The sequence below is a fragment of the Ascaphus truei genome, chromosome 2 (assembly GCF_040206685.1).
Source record: "Ascaphus truei isolate aAscTru1 chromosome 2, aAscTru1.hap1, whole genome shotgun sequence".
NCBI lineage: Eukaryota > Metazoa > Chordata > Amphibia > Anura > Ascaphidae > Ascaphus > Ascaphus truei.
The window spans coordinates 98,391,976-98,404,082 of record NC_134484.1 but is presented as its reverse complement, the minus strand read 5'-3'; the positions used below and the strand labels follow the sequence as shown (position 1 = coordinate 98,404,082).

The 12,107-nt window shown below is 45.4% G+C and overlaps 1 protein-coding gene across 1 annotated transcript in view; it reads right to left on the bottom strand.

Annotated features, from left to right (window-relative positions):
• SLCO5A1 (solute carrier organic anion transporter family member 5A1) overlaps positions 1 to 4,134 on the bottom strand; it is a 173,390-nt gene extending 169,256 nt beyond the window's left edge. The window contains exon 1 of the mRNA XM_075583730.1: positions 3,997 to 4,134. The gene's annotated coding sequence lies outside the window, so the exon portion shown is untranslated. The remainder of the gene's footprint in view (positions 1 to 3,996) is intronic.
• Positions 4,135 to 12,107: the final 7,973 nt, after the last annotated feature.

The window sequence follows — 12,107 nt, the reverse complement described above, 5'->3', positions numbered from 1 at the left end:
GTAAAGGAGATTTCACCAGCAACAAAGGAAAGGGTTCTTTACAGTATGGGCAGTTAAAATGTGAAATTCATTACCCATGGAGAATGTGATGGCAGACACAATAGATTTGTTCAAAAAAAGGTTGTACACCTTTTTAGAAAGGAAAGGTATACAGGGATATTTCAAATAAGTAAACATGGGAAAGATGTTGATCCAGAGAGTGATTGATTGCTAATTCTTGGAGTCAGGAAGGAATATATTTTCCCCTTTATGAGATATCATTGGATTATATTTCACTGGGGTTTTTTATTTGCCTTCCTCTGGATCAATATACTGTAAGTACGGATATAGGATAAAGTATCTGTTGTCTAAATTTAGCATATGTTGAACTTGATGGACCTATCTTTTTTTTCAACTTCATCTACTATGTACAGTTAGGTCTGGAAATAATTGGACACTGATACAAGTTTTGTTATTTTGGCTGTGTACCAAAATAAATTCAAGTTACAGTTAAGTAATGAATATGGGCTTAAAGTGCAGACAATCAGCTTTAATTTGAGGGTATTCACATCCCAATTGGGAGGAAGGGTTTAGGAATTACATCTCTTTAATATGTAGCCCCCTCTTTTTCAAGGGACCAAAAGTAATTGGACAATTGACTCAAAAGCTGTTTCATGGACAGGTGTGGACTATTCCTTCGTTATTTCATCATCAATTAAGCAGGTAAAGGTCTGGAGTTGATTCCAGGTGTGGCATTCACATTTGGAAGCTGTTGCTCTGAACCCAACAGCTTCCAAATGCGATTCGGCCATTGAAAATTAGAATTACTGAACATCTCAGATCAATTAGAAATAAAGATGACAGATTCCCGGTTTCGAGACATTTCACTATGTGCCCCTCTGGTGCATTAAGAAATGTCACCTTCCGTGCTCTGGAACATATCCAGCCACTGATCAGGGGTGGGGGCAATAGAGAAGCGGTTCTTAATCAACGAGAAATGTTTTGGATTTATATCCTTGGGTCATTAACACCCAGGGGGTATGAATATAGATTGGGAATTGAAGCATTTTCTTACTTAAGTCTATGACCAATTTAAGGATAGATCTGCCACATGCGTTCTCATATGTATTGTATACAGCTATGGGTCTTTCCTTGTTGTGGACGTTTATCTGGCTATTGCAAAAATTGTTTTTTATACAGGGGTGTTCCATGTGAAGGGTTTTTCCATAGTGACACACATTCAAAGCAGAAGCTTATTTCAGTTTTAGTTTTGCTTCAATGTATATAAGACATTGTATATATACAGCTCCAGTTAATTATTTGTCATTTTGTATACATGCTTTATTCTCCTATCGTATCAGTTACATTCTAATATGAGATATGATTAACTACATTTTTATGCCATTTCATGTGAGTTATTTTTGCTTGTTTGATCTGGCACAATATCAACTTAAATTAGAGGTTGATATTAATTATTAATTATATTTCTCTGAATTTAAGGTTCAAGCACTTAGTGACATCTTATGGAGCACTTTCTATGCATTGTTATATATGTTTATGCATATACTTTGATGTATATATTGTTATGTTATCATCTTTTTTGTCATTATCATATCGTCATCTTCGTATATTCTCCATGGATCTCTCTTCATGAATCTCCCTATATACTGTTTTATGCATTTTCATGCATTTTTTTTCTTGAATCAGTCTCTCTGCAATTGGGTTACATATGATGCAATGATTGTTTGTTGTATGCTGTCCCATTCATTTTTGACTTATGTGTTTAAATGCTTATAGATCAGCTTGCATTTAGGTAGAAGATATGGCTCCATATTGCATTTCTGTTGCTCATTATTATAGTCTTTAATTGTTTTTTTAACAAGTTCATTTATGTAAATTCAATGTGTAATACCCTTACTGTTTCATGTCCATAAACCTTTAACACGGTGTTTCGTGTTCTCTATTTACCCTCTGGGTTTGTCTCTTCTCCCTACCCGTAGATTCCTATCAATGCGCATGGATTGGCGGTCACAGATTCTGGGCTGGCCAATTATCACACGGGGACTGCTGTCACGTCACTTCCGGGTAGGGAGTAAAGACTACAAAGACGGATGTGTGCAATAGGATTACATACTCTCTGACGAAGCGCTATTTTTAGCGTGAAACGCGTTAGAGTACGTTTTTGTGACATGCTGCTACCCTTTCTTTAATAAACAGATTTTTTTAGCTTATATTGTAGCCCCTTCTACTTTTTGCTGCTGTGCTCCGTTCTCCCCTTTGAATACATTATGAATTAAAAACAGTATAAACACATACATAAACTCAAGTTACATATTACCAGGGTGATAGGCCATTTTCCAACCTTGGGATGGCACATTAACCATTGCAGTGGATTGCCATCTTGACTGGCAGAGGCAGCAAGCAGGCTTAACCTTTATTTGGGCATGCCACGCTAGCCCTGCCGTCACAGTGTTCCTAAAATATTCCAAACTATGCTAATATGTACTTACAAGCTGAAATGTAATACATACAAAAAAATGAACCTACTTTATGATATGCTGTCAAATGTGAGAAATACTGACAAATGAGGAATCTCTTTCACTAAACGGAAATGCACACAATCTAATATTCAATTGAGCAAAAATCAAAAGGTCGAAATGGCAGCACTATAAATATCCACACTGGGATAAATATTCAATTACGTACAGCAGGGGCATAAGGATGTTTTGCCTGCAGCTTTCCACACTAACTGCTGCACTTGAGTCTGCATACCCAGGATTAGACACGAGATCAAGCGAACACAAAGATATGCCTGAGACTGAGCGGAATGAATGCGCCATGCAGGGGGGTATGGGCGACATAAAGGGATGTCAGAGAGGGGTGTAGTGGAGGGTAACTCAATGCCAATGTACAGTACAATCAATTCAATGATATGGACACTAGTACATAGCTACACCTCTTGACATCTCTGACACGACATACTTTAGTCATCTGTAGTTATAATGTATGTACTGTATGTAAGTATATTTTTATAGTGCCCATCAGGTACACTGCAATTTATAATTACAATACAGGAACTATAATAATACAGATACTAAGAGCTGGTTTGTGTAGGTCTCTGTCATTTAGTCCAGCACATGCTTGAAAACGAGCTGTAGCTCTCAATGTATTTTTCCTGCTAATACAGTAAATACTTTCAATATACAAAATAACTACATATAGTGATTGGCATAACAGCCATTCTGCTTCCTGGATATTTCATAGTAACAAGCTTAGAAAGTTGTTGATTTCTTTTCATATAAAACCAAATATATTTTATTTCTGTCAGTGTTGCCCAACTTAATAAATAGTAGCCAAGGGTGATGTTCAGCACTTTGGCAGATGATATGGGTTAGGACATGGGAGGACACACTAACAGGCAGTTTGTAACATAATAAAGTCACAACACATAGTGTACATTTAAGGCAAGGAACGGGAACAGAGTTATAATAAAATCAGGCCATTATATATAGATATAAATGTGCTCAGTTTTAACCACTACGCCGATGGATCACACAGGAAAATGCATTGCTGTTCATTCCAAAATAGAAGTTCAATACTTTTGTCCCTGGAATAGAATAGGTTTTGTAGACAATGAATCTTTAACATTTGTGAAACGTAATCTGTTCTTTAGAAACACCATCTGCACAGAACACCAACGTACTGTATGGGATACAAAAGCTGCCCTATCAACTGAGGGATATCAGTTCAGCCCATCAGCACAAGGGGGATTCCTCACTGCCCCCCTTTGTTCCATGCTCTCTGTAATCCCATCCTTTGCTTGTCCCTTTGTCCCCCCACCACTTTCATTCCCAGACAGAGTAATAAAGGGGTGACCTCTGAAGGAGAGGGAATGTGAGCCTAAAAACCACAGACACACTTCCATTCCCAACCCAGCACTTACAACATTTAATTAAGGACCACCCTGAGGTTGGTGAAGGTGACAAACTATGAATCAGAGCCTTTTCATGTACTTACTGTATGTGCCAGCTCACTGCCTCTTTCTTCCTCTGCTTGTTCATTTACCATGCGTGCTTCCTTAGGAAGAGAGTGCAGCCAGCAGGCAATCAGTGTGCCTGAGCCTCTCTTCTCTCTGGCCCCGTTATTCCAGCGGCTGGGGGTGAGGTGGGGGGGGGGGGGGTTCTGGTTCTTCCCTGTCCCCTCTCTCCTCTCTCCCTCTGCTCTAGTGGAAGGCAGGAGCCAAGCGCAGCGCAGAGCTCCCGAGCCCCGACCAATCAGCGGAGCGGGTTGCTACCAATCCAGCGTCAGTCTGTTCTTTCCTACCCCTCCCCACCTGCTGGAGGCTCCTCCTGGTCTTCGGTGCTGATAACTGCATGGAGATATATTAAGACCCCAGGGCGGTGTGGGGAATTAATACAATTGGGTAGTCGCGTGTTTTTTTTTCTCACTATGAAGGTTGTTCTCCAGTTTGCACCATTTAGGTAGTACTGCTGCATAAACAGCAGCAGGTGTATTATACAAAACAAATCCCAATACTTTCAGTGGGAATAATTCTACTAAAAATAAAATCATCCTGTTTTGCACCAGACTGGCTGAGTTTCATATATCACTCTGAAAATAACCCCCCAAAAACTTGCGCCAGTGCAAAAGTGGGGTAAGAAATTGCTGTGTCTGCCCTGTTCGCTGGGTGGATGTATGATACACTGCATCAACTGTACCAAATAAAGAAGACTTTACAATGCATCTGGTGTTAGATGCGCTTTCTAAGAGGTTTGGGGTTCCTTATGTAGTTCTGCTCCTCCCCCCCTCCCCCCCACAGGTCTGTGTGGTGCTGGTTACTTGTGAGGGTCCAGGAGAGATGAGCTTCCACGATGATAAGGCTGTGTCCATAGAAGGACAGTCAGCGCTGAGCCGTGCGGACGCTCCGCGACGAGCCCCGTCATCCTCAATAAGGATGTCTTGAGACAGGGCTGCCTGAGGCGCAGGGATTTTCAGCCGACAGCAGAACCTGTTTCTGAGCGCACTGTCGGCTGAAAACCTCCAATCAGAGCGAAGCAGCGTCAACGTCACGGCGCCGTGACGTTGATGTCGGCGCTTCGCGGGCTATTGGCCCAGTGACATCAGTGCCCCGCCTCCCGATCGCGCACGCTGGCTCATCTGCTAGTTTATGCAATCGCTCCTGATTGCACAGACGAGCCTCAGCGTCAGCGCGGAGGAGTGCGGCTACCCTGCTGCCGCTGAGCTCGCTCAAGCTTGAGTGCGGTGACGTCACCAGCTCTCCAAGCATGAGCGATTGGTGTCCTGCAATATTTTTAGAGTGGAGGGGCGTGGCTATTACGGGAGGGGCGTGTCATTGGGGCTGTCTCTGTGTCTGTCTGTATGTGTGTGTGTCTCTGTCTGTGTCTCTCTCTGTGTGTCTCTCTGTGTGTCTCTCTGTCTGTCTGTCTCTCTCTCTGTGTATCTTTGTGTGTGTCTCTGTGTCTCACTTTTCTCTCTACCCCCTCCCCCCTTCCCTCCTCTCTCTCTCCCCCTTCCCTCCTCTCTCTCCCCCCCTTTTCCCCTCTCTCCGCTCCTCTCTCCCCCCTTTCCCTCCTCTCTCCCCCCCTTCCCTCCTTCCTCCCCCCCCACTTCCCTGCACTATTTCCTCTTCCTTCCACTCTCCCCCCCTCCCTCCTCTCTCACCCTTCCCTCTTCAATCCCCCCTTCCCTCCTCTTTCCCCCTTCCCTCCTCTCTCCCCCCTTCCCTCCTCTTTCCCCCCTCCCTCCTCTCCCCTCCCCTCCTCCTCTCTCCCCCACTTCCCTCCTCTCTCCCCCCTTCCTTCCTCTCTCTCCCCCTTCCTCCTCTCTCTCCCCCCTTCCTCCTCTCTCTCCCCCCTTCCCTCCTATTTCTCCCCCCTTCCCTCCTCTCTCTCCCCCCATTGCTATCTCTCTCCTTATAGTGCATTTAGTGCATTTAGGCCTCGTTCAGGGTGCAGGCTTCAGAGGGAGGGCGTGCTGACGTGCGTGCCGCCGTGGGATACAATGTATTTAAAGTGAACTGTGGTTGTCAGGGTAGCAGCTGCCCTGTCTCCGAAGTAGGGGTTTGACGCTGGCTACAGTTTCAATAAACAAAAAAATCGTTTTTTGAAGCTGCAGCAGCATCACTGGGACCAAGGCAGCCAATGAAATCATTCTTGAGAATGATTTCAAGACTGCAACTTGGATCCCTAAGCTGCTGTCTGTAGTCCCGCCTCCTCAACTCCTGAAAAAGTCTGCTGGGGAGGATGAACACACATCGCCCAGCAGACTGCCGCCCGCCCTCGCGAATGCCCGCCCTCCAACTCCTGCCTCCGGCAGCCTGAACGAGGCCTTTGTCTTAGGCCTCGTTCAGGGTGCTGGCTTCGGAGGGAGGGCGTGCTGACGTGCTTGCTGCAGTGAGAAACAAAGTATTCAATTTGAATACTTGTTTTCAAGGTAGCTACTGCCCTGCCTCCGAAGCCAGGCGTTGCCGCTGACGACAGCTCAGTAAACGAAAATTTCGTTTCTTGGAGCTGAAGCCGCGTCACAGGGACCAAGGCAGCCAATGAAATCATTCTTCAGAATGATTTCATGGATGCAGCTTGGATACTTTAACCCTGCAGCCTGTAGCCCCGCCCCCTCCCCAACGCTGAAAAGGCAGCTGGGGGATAATCACATGTCGCCAGCAAACTCCCAGCACTGCCTCCCGCACGCCCCCCCTCCGAGTCCTCAGCTACCTCCCTGAACGAGCCCTTACAAGTGCTCAATCTATTGATTGTTGTCATTGGTTTCCCCCTACCACATCACCAAACAGGTATGGTGTAGATAGGCTATGCAGTACCTTAATAGATAGGTGATTATTTATGTAAGTATATAAACACCAGACTTGTCCCTTTAGCTGTTCATCTATTGTGTGTCTGAATGGACTTAGATAGGAAGGACCTATTTAAAGACTGGTTGTACCGAGTATTGGAGTTCCCAAAATAGTGGGTGGGTCCCTTAAGTTGAGGACCGCCCACCACCAACATATAACATTACCCATTTGGTTGGGCAACAGTATATCCATTAAGAAGTGCTTTTCCAAACTAAGAATAAACCTCTGTCCTTTCGCAGAAGGTTCTAGAGGTCCTACCAAGTCTACCCCAATCCTCTCAAAGGGAACTGACACCAAGGGTAGAGGAACCAAAGGGGCTAGTTTTTGTCCCTTCAGACATGCCGCACATAACTTAGCAATATCACTATGCATCCCTGGCCAATAGAATCGGGACTGGAGCCATTAGGTCCGAAAAGAAAGGCCAGTCCCGGCCGAGTACAACGGGGGCAGGGAGCCAAGGAGCGACTCCTACTTCGAGGTAGGCCTCCTGACCTTTTACCTGTAGCCGGATTTTGGCCGTCGGATACCGTTTTACATTGCTGTGTATACATTCTATACTCCATGGGAGTCAAAAGAACACACGTTAGGTGGTAACAGTTCCTGTAAGACCAGAGTTTTCCCAGAGCCCAAATCTACAAGGGCCTGGGCGGTTTTTCCCCCAACCTGTGCTGGAAGTAGCCAGGGCTTGTAATTTTCTCCAGTGAAGGCCAAGGCGACGGTCCTGCTGAAGGAACAATCCATCTGTGGACATTCAGCTGCCGATGGCCTTGTTCTCCGCAGGCGGAACAAAGAGAGGGTTCCCTCGCAGGAAGGGGCCGTGGATAGCGCTCCGCTGGACCGGATACTGGATACCAGGCATCTGGTGGGTCTTGTGGGCGACGTCCTCGGAAGTTCCTCCCATTTTGTGACGAGCCGACATCAGGAAGGAGAAGAGGGTCTCGGCGGGGACGTGCATTTGGACTCCGCCCTTGCTGGAACGACTGCTCCTTCCGTTGGACTTGGCGGTTGCGCGTGGACGGGCCGTAGGTTCTTTGTTGATCCGACCTCCCTCTTTGGGCGTCTGCAGGTGCCGGTGGAGTCGGATCTGTCGGGTCTAGGACACTCGCCTGTTCCTCAGCCCGAAGGAAGTTCTCCACGAGTCAGACTGCCAAAGCTAGGGTTTCAGCCACGTGGCATTTTACCCATGAGCGTGCGGAAGGGGGTATTATTTGTAGGAATTGTTCCAAAACCACCTGCTCAAGAATTGCCTCCTTAGTGCACTCCTCGAGTTGTATCCAGCGCGTACACAAGTCCAATAACCGCTGAGCGAGGACCCGGGGTCTCATCTTAGCGGTGTACTTCATGTTCCGGAACTGCTGCCGGTAGGTCTCTGGGTTCAGATCTAAGTGATCCAGTATGGCGGCTTTCACTTGTCAGTAGTCCATTGCCTGATCTGCAGGGAGGCCCTGATATGAGTCCTGGGCTTCTCCTATGAGGAGCGGGGCCAAAGCAGTTGCCCAGCGATCTGCAGCCCAGCCCTGAGCTTCGGCAACCCTTTCAAATGTCAGTAAAAAAGCCTCGTATCCTCGTTCGGAGCCATTTTCCTCAGGAGTATTGGGGGTTTGTTTGCAAGTTCTGGACTGGCAGACCCCTGGAATTCGGTCAGCAGCTTGGCAATCCGCTCATCCTGTGCTGCCTGTAGTCTTTCATCTCTCTCTGCTTGTAGTTGGGCCTGCTCCTGCATTAACAGTCCCTGCTGTTTGGTCTGCTCCTGCATTACCAGTCCCTGCTGTCTGGTCTGCTCCTGCATTAACTGTCCCTGCTGTCTGGTCTGCTCGCACAGAAACTCTTAAAAAAATTCTTCCATTTTTCTCATTCTTGTGTGTGTGTGTGTATGTGGCCCTTTAACTGCAGGGGCCTTTCAAAATCCCACTTCTGACACCATATGTTGCAGGGTACATGCAACTGCACACGCGGGGTCTCTTGACAAGGCTTATTTATTTAGCCTTAAAAAACATACAGCACACAAAACAAAAATAGCTTATCTTCAGCAGACAAAACAAAATTCCTTGTTTTCAGCATGGCAAATAAAATAGCTTCTCTTCAGCATAGCAAACACAACAGTTCATAAAACATGTACTTTGCAAAACAGACCTTAAATCAAGCTGTTCTCTCTCTAGAGTTATGGGGTATTTCCCTGCTTCAGACAGCATACAAAAAGATAGACCTTATAGCAGCAATCTACTTCAGTACTTCACTCCTGTCTCCTGACCAGCTAGGCTGCATGTGTGCACATCCTGGGGTTTTTAACACACCTTGATTAGGCAGCTGGGATTCAACTAATTGCCATGAGCTTCCCAGCTGAAGTTAACCTCATCACTGCTGCACTGCAGACTAAACATATGTCTGCCAGGCATATAGCTGGTGGCTTTTATTTACCCTGTCACAGGCCCACTTATATGCTTTTTAGTGTTTTTATTACAATTTGTCTTGTTAGTTCATTCATCAATTGCATATTTAATACATTTGATATACTTTTTTACCCACCCTGAATGCCCCGCTATGGAGTTTCTGTGAATCCTGTCTATTGAGATTTGCACTTTTCTTTTGCTAACATACAACATTTCCCTCAAACATTTCATAATCTTCCAAATGTCTAGGAAGCCCCCTTGCAGTAAGCACTGCAGAGATTGGTCCATTTATTTTCCCCACACTCCTTGATTCTGACTCTAGCTCCATCTCCACCAATGAATGGCCCTTTGTCACTGCCCACTAGCTCCTGATTGGCGGGAAAGATTAAAGGGACATCCCTGATTGGTTGGCTCCTAGTATTCCATGATTCTGAATTGCAACTGGTAAACTAGACAAGCTGGTGCTGACCTGGGCTCCGAGAGTTGTTGAGGGTCAGTCTTGGTGACCAGAGACCCCTTGTTTGTGCACCATAGATACCACAGAGGTATCGTAGTGCTATCCCGGACTGTGCCTTCAATTGGAGGCAACTAGCTTTGGAAGTTGATGGTCCTCCCTGCAGAGCTTATCCATGTCCGGAAGCACTTTGATTCGCACAATCTTCAACCAGGGTAAGCTTGCTTCAACAGTGCCCTGTACCTAGCAAAGAAGAGTTCCGTGAGTTTTCGCCATATTGTGTATTGGTTGTGGTTTGTGCCGTCTGCTGCTGTTACTTATTTATTTATTATTTATTTATTTATAAAATATTTTACCAGGAAGTAATACATTGAGAGTTACCTCTCGTTTTCAAGTATGTCCTGGGCACAGAGTAAAACAAATAATACATGGTTACAAGTACAGTTACATAAATGAACAGGGTATACATTATATACAAGACATTGCGTGCACAGTTAAAGAAAATATATATTATGAGCGTATGAAACAGTTACAGACCAGGTTAAAATGTGAGACAGCCTTAGATTTGAAAGAACTTAAACTGGTGGTGGACGTGAGAGTCTCTGGTAGGTTGTTCCAGTTTTTGGGTGCACGGTAGGAGAAGGAGGAACGTCCGTATACTTTGTTGAGCCTTGGGACCATGAATAGTCTTTTGGAGTCTGATCTCAGGTGATCAGTGCTGCAAGTGGTAGGGGTGAGGAGCTTGTTCAGGTAGCTGGGTAGCTTGCCCATGAAGAATTTAAAGGCAAGACAGGAAAGGTGAACTTTGCGCCTAGACTCTAGTGTTGACCAATCTAGTTCTTTGAGCATTTCGCAGTGATGTGTGTTGTAGTTGCATTGGAGAACAAAACGACAAATTGAATTGTAGAGGGTGTCAAGTTTGCTAAGGTGGGTTTGAGGAGCCGAGCCATATAATATGTCTCCATAGTCAATAATTGGCATTAGCATCTGCTGTGCGATACGCTTTCTAATCAGGAGACTTAGGGAGGATTTGTTCCTGTAAAGTACCCCTAGTTTGGCATAGGTCTTGGTTGTCAGGGTATCAATGTGCATCCCGAATATTAAGTGGGAGTCAAACCATAAGCCCAGGTATTTAAAACTAGTGACAGGTGTTTGGGTGGTGTTAGCGTTGGTTCTAATCAGGAGCTCAGTCACTGGAAGCTTTACAAACTTGTTCCTAATAAACTAATTTGTTTAGTAACCTGTGTTCTGCCGGGTGAATACAACCTGCTCAGTGCTGGGCTCAAGCTCTCCACACAGGTTTTCCTGTTAAACTACTTCAACAGGGAAGGTTCTGGGTTACACTGATGGAGTAGGCTTACATTCAATGTATGCAGATGCCAAACATATCTTGCAGAAATAGGTCATTACTTGTGCACACCAACCTGATAAGAATACACTTTTGTTATCAAATGAAAAGCTAATTCATGATGTACTATAGTCAAATTATGGTTATCAAGCCTTCATGGAGAGTCAGTCATTTAGGGACGTGGGAGTAATGCGGAATTGCTGACAACTGTTTTGTGCTAATGCAATCTCTCAAGACAGTAAATGAAAGCTTGTAAACCAGGGCAGGTCAATGTGTAACCAAATTCGGCCCACAGAGGGCCTTGCAGTGGCCCCTGAACTGTCTGCTTCTGCTCATTTCATTGTAGTTGCCTAGGCAGCTAAGTGCTTTTTTAAAAAAAAACAATTAAACCGAGTTGTAGGCTAGGGTAATAAAAGGCCTGGACCTGTGGTGGCGTGGCATGACTGACGGCCACGGGGCACCTCCCCTAATGAGCTGTGAGGTCAGGATTTGGGGTGGGATAGGATTAGAGGGATATTCTTCTTCAAAGACCCATCTGCAGTGAAGTTCCCACCCGTCCATTGTTTATGGTTTTATGGGGTGAGAAATGGAGAAAGGGGGTTGTGCATTACTCAGTATAATTGTCGCACCTTAGGGAATGGTATGGCGGGAGTAGTGGAATACGTGGGGGGGAAGGAGAGGACACAGTCAGTTTTGGCTCCTTGTGGTGAGGTGTTGGACCTCGTAATTGGAGGTTTGGGGAAGGTAGCTAGAATGGGTGTGTCCTTCTGCATATTGTGTTTTTGTGCCATCCGGTCTGGGTGGTGAATAGCGATGTGGACACAAGCTGAGGTTAACCCTTGAGCTCTTGGTTTGTGAGTCCCTAGTTGATTCATTGTTGTGTTTAATATGTTGTTATTAATAAGGCTGTGACCAGTTTAACCTCCCAAGAAGTTGTGTGGAGTGGTTTTTGGGACTCTGGGGCGGGGATCGGCTCAAGGCATGGGTAAGTTATGCAAATGCATATGGTACAGATGTTATCAATACAAAATGTCTTGTGGCCCTTATATTCCAAAAACAAAGAAA